At 54.3% G+C, this 5000-nt stretch overlaps 1 non-coding gene across 1 annotated transcript in view; it reads right to left on the bottom strand.

The window, feature by feature from the left end:
- LOC124581814 overlaps positions 1–673 on the bottom strand; it is a 1910-nt gene extending 1237 nt beyond the window's left edge. The window contains exon 1 of the ribosomal RNA XR_006973489.1: positions 1–673. This exon is cut by the window's left edge and continues 1237 nt beyond it. This is a non-coding gene — a ribosomal RNA (small subunit ribosomal RNA).
- Between the last annotated feature and the right edge of the window lie 4327 nt (positions 674–5000).

Below are 5000 nucleotides of genomic sequence, written 5' to 3' on the forward strand. Positions count from 1 at the left end.
CAACAGCGTGGGACACAAATCCAACTACGAGCTTTTTAACCGCAACAACTTTAATATACGCTATTGGAGCTGGAATTACCGCGGCTGCTGGCACCAGACTTGCCCTCCAATAGATACTCGTTAAAGGATTTAAAGTGTACTCATTCCGATTACGGGGCCTCGGATGAGTCCCGTATCGTTATTTTTCGTCACTACCTCCCCGTGCCGGGAGTGGGTAATTTGCGCGCCTGCTGCCTTCCTTGGATGTGGTAGCCGTTTCTCAGGCTCCCTCTCCGGAATCGAACCCTGATTCCCCGTTACCCGTTACAACCATGGTAGGCGCAGAACCTACCATCGACAGTTGATAAGGCAGACATTTGAAAGATGCGTCGCCGGTACGAGGACCGTGCGATCAGCCCAAAGTTATTCAGAGTCACCAAGGCAAACGGACCGGACGAGCCGACCGATTGGTTTTGATCTAATAAAAGCGTCCCTTCCATCTCTGGTCGGGACTCTGTTTGCATGTATTAGCTCTAGAATTACCACAGTTATCCAAGTAACGTGGGTACGATCTAAGGAACCATAACTGATTTAATGAGCCATTCGCGGTTTCACCTTAATGCGGCTTGTACTGAGACATGCATGGCTTAATCTTTGAGACAAGCATATGACTACTGGCAGGATCAACCAGGGAGCTGCGTCAACTAGAGCTGAGCAGCCGGCCGCCCGGGAGTGTGTCCCGGGGGCCCGCGCGAACACGCAAGCGTCCGCTCAATTATTCTGCAAACAGGAGGAGGCTGAGCTCCCCTGCACAATACACCTCGAAACCCTCTCAGGTCCCGGCGGCGCGCAGCGCCGTCCTAAGTACTTGGTCGGGTTCGAGAGAGGCGCAATCGCCCGGAGTTTGGCGAGTAGACGCTTTAGGTGCGACCACCCGTGCTCCCAACTGAGCTTGCCGCTGCCGACAGAGGCCCGGGAGCGTGCTGTCGTGGCATTGCCGGCGGGAGACAACACGCGCCACCTACGGTGGCCGGCAGCTCCAACGCCAGCGCCACAGAAGGACAAAAGCCCCACTTGGGTGCCGAAGCGAACGCGCCAACACGTCCGCACAGCTGCGATACAAACCACCTGCGAGAACCGCAGAGGCGACCGAGCAGCAGACGGCGTCGCGGCGCCGAGCGCCGGGCGGCGGCGCATCCTCAGCGCACACAGTCCTCAATCGGACCAGCACACTGCAGATGTCCACCGCGCTTCGCACCGGGCCCGCGAGGACCTACTTTGGCCGCACGGCGCCGCGTGCAGGGTGCGCCGGCGCGCAGCTGCGCCGCCTGCCGCCTCCGTCGGCCGGCGCGCCTGCCACTGGCCGCCCCCACCAGCCGGCTGTAGCGCGTGCGCCCACGCACCGCGCGGCCAGCACGCCGGGAGGCCCCCCCTCACCGGCCGGGGACGGTCCCACCCAGCCACCGCCGCGTATCGCTTCACACCCACATGCCATTCACGTTCGTGGGCATGGTGGGTATCGCTGAAACAACCGGTTGGTAGCTCAACCGATCGTCGCCATCACTGATTCACCTCTAGCGAGAACAACCGCACCACAACGGTTTACCAGTTGTTCATTTGCGTAACGTCACCAGCAAACGTAGACGTCCATCGCCATTTGCAAATTCAACGATTGTTGCATGCCTGTGTCAGGTGTCACGACACACTATGTCTGCCCACATACACGCAACAACATGTGCACGCTTCGCGAACACGTGGAAGGTGGCCCCCGTACGTATGCGATGTCCATTGCGCGAACGACTGTCAACCGGCCTCTGTCGCATGTCGCAGATGTGGAACGCAGTGCACCATGCTATCACGGTGAGTGAGAAGAGACGACTACGTCTGACAACACGCGCCACTACATCAACAGACGGCTCATGCTGATCGCCATCCACGGCATACCATACTGCAATCCAGCTCTTATAGGGAGACGACACGTAGCTGAGTGCACAATATTTGGACCGTATGGTTCGCCGTTGTTGGCGCAGTCGTGGTACGGTCACACATGTACCACGATGTATCATTCAGTACATGAGGACCAATGTGCAGTACAGTGTGTGATTTGGACGTACAACATCAGCGGACAGTTGACACAAGCCGTACCACAACGTAGGCTGTGCTTCGCCATGCGAATGCCAATGAACAACTGCGAAGGGCATTGAGCATGTACGTCCTGCTGCCATCCGCATTACAGTGTATAGCTGCAAGGTGTTTAACATGAAGCGATACTCTGGGGACCGGGCAGTGCGGGTAGCAAACTATATTGCGGGGGTTGCAGTTAGGCAACACTACACTAATTTAACGCGTCGTATGACAATTACAGAGCAGGTTAAGGCCCAACGTGTGTTGGGTTAAGGCCCAACGTGTGTTGGGTTAAGGCCCAACGTGTGTTGGGTTAAGGCCCAACGTGTGTTGGGTTAAGGCCCAACGTGTGTTGGGTTAAGGCCCAACGTGTGTTGGGTTAAGGCCCAACGTGTGTTGGGTTAAGGCCCAACGTGTGTTGGGTTAAGGCCCAACGTGTGTTGGGTTAAGGCCCAACGTGTGTTGGGTTAAGGCCCAACGTGTGTTGGGTTAAGGCCCAACGTGTGTTGGGTTAAGGCCCAACGTGTGTTGGGTTAAGGCCCAACGTGTGTTGGGTTAAGGCCCAACGTGTGTTGGGTTAAGGCCCAACGTGTGTTGGGTTAAGGCCCAACGTGTGTTGGGTTAAGGCCCAACGTGTGTTGGGTTAAGGCCCAACGTGTGTTGGGTTAAGGCCCAACGTGTGTTGGGTTAAGGCCCAACGTGTGTTGGGTTAAGGCCCAACGTGTGTTGGGTTAAGGCCCAACGCGGGTTAGGTTAAGGCGCAACGCGGGTTAGGTTAAGGCGCAACGCGGGTTAGGTTAAGGCGCAACGCGGGTTAGGTTAAGGCGCAACGCGGGTTAGGTTAAGGCGCAACGCGGGTTAGGTTAAGGCGCAACGCGGGTTAGGTTAAGGCGCAACGCGGGTTAGGTTAAGGCGCAACGCGGGTTACGTTAAGGCGCAACGCGGGTTACGTTAAGGCGCAACGCGGGTTACGTTAAGGCGCAACGCGGGTTACGTTAAGGCGCAATATAGGTTAGGTTAAGGCGCAATATAGGTTAGGTTAAGGCGCAATATAGGTTAGGTTAAGGCGCAATACGGGTTAGGTTAAGGCGCAATACGGGTTAGGTTAAGGCGCAATACGGGTTAGGTTAAGGCGCAATACGGGTTAGGTTAAGGCACAATACGGGTTAGGTTAAGGCACAATACGGGTTAGGTTAAGGCACAATACGGGTTAGGTTAAGGCACAATACGGGTTAGGTTAAGGCACAATACGGGTTAGGTTAAGGCACAATACGGGTTAGGTTAAGGCACAATACGGGTTAGGTTAAGGCACAATACGGGTTAGGTTAAGGCACAATACGGGTTAGGTTAAGGCACAATACGGGTTAGGTTAAGGCACAATACGGGTTAGGTTAAGGCACAATACGGGTTAGGTTAAGGCACAATACGGGTTAGGTTAAGGCACAATACGGGTTAGGTTAAGGTACAATACGGGTTAGGTTAAGGTACAATACGGGTTAGGTTAAGGTACAATACGGGTTAGGTTAAGGTACAATACGGGTTAGGTTAAGGTACAATACGGGTTAGGTTAAGGTACAATACGGGTTAGGTTAAGGTACAATACGGGTTAGGTTAAGGTACAATACGGGTTAGGTTAAGGTACAATACGGGTTAGGTTAAGGTACACATTGTTGTAAGGAAAGGTGTTTTGGGGGGGGGGGGGGGGGCCGGTTTGTTGATTGTGATTATCGTAAGTAAATGACTGCGGCATCATCTGATTTGCCACGTCAGGGTGCACCTTTGGCTCATAACAGGCGGCGCTCTGATTCCATGCTTGTGGCAGACCTGTGTCTTTCATTCCTGCCATTGTTTGTGTGGTGTGACAGGAGGCAGTATTGTGATGTTGGGTGCACCCCTGTGTAGGACATGTGTGGGTGTTGGTGGCTTAGCTGAGCAATGGTGGTTGTCGGAAGGGTGAGATATTCTGTTTTGTGAGTGGACCTCCCGGTCTGGTTATGATAGTGTGGATTGTCTAATGTGGCAGAGAGGATGCACTGGGTGTTGTTCCATGCTGGTGCTTACATATTGTCTGTGTGCCTGTTACAGGCAGAGAGTAGTGCGTGATAAGAGTGTCTGGCTGACGTGTGATTGTGAGCAGAGTCTTTCAGCATGTATACGGACAGTTGTATACATTATCTGTATTCTGATGGCTCTATCTATTACTAATCAGCGCCGTGTATACGTTTAATCCGGTTCCAGTCGAAACTATTGTATCTCTGTACATTAGTGACACGGCGAGCCCGCTATGTAGTTACTCGTCTCGGCAGCTTCCACCGGTGTATCGCAAATGATTATAAGGAATCAGTCTAGTCGTCAATACCGATAGTGTGACGTCACATGTCTGGGGTGGGGGACGCTGCGCCCTTCCGGTGGGTCATGGCCTAGGAAGACTCTTCCCACGCAGGGGGGCTTGGACTGTCATTGACTCTTCCGAGTAATATACTTGCCGTACGTTTTTGCGACTGCGAGTGCAACGCTCACCGGTACCGACATGGATGGAGCGCCTCCTAGCTGCCGCTGAGCATCTGCATTCGTACAGAGAGCAACGCGATCGCGTCTGTAGCTCGTACGTGGTACAGCTCGCAGCTCATGTATATGGACAGCGGGAATGTCGCATATTGGACATAACTCTTCATGAAACGCACGTTATAGGGGTGGATTGCACATTGCGAGTGCGAGCAAAGTCCGCCGTTCATCCGCTGGAGTTGCGAGTCGAGCGGTTGGGGTGGGGCACGAACGGGTGCAGGTGGAGTGATTGCCGGTCCACGACTTCGTGCGGCAGAGGCGCTGGCGTTGGGGTGCTGTTGTCGACAGAGGATGCAGGCTTTGTGGGTGGGGTCGAAAGAAGGGCACTGTGG

The sequence above is a fragment of the Schistocerca americana genome, unplaced genomic scaffold (assembly GCF_021461395.2).
Source record: "Schistocerca americana isolate TAMUIC-IGC-003095 unplaced genomic scaffold, iqSchAmer2.1 HiC_scaffold_375, whole genome shotgun sequence".
Lineage (NCBI taxonomy): Eukaryota > Metazoa > Arthropoda > Insecta > Orthoptera > Acrididae > Schistocerca > Schistocerca americana.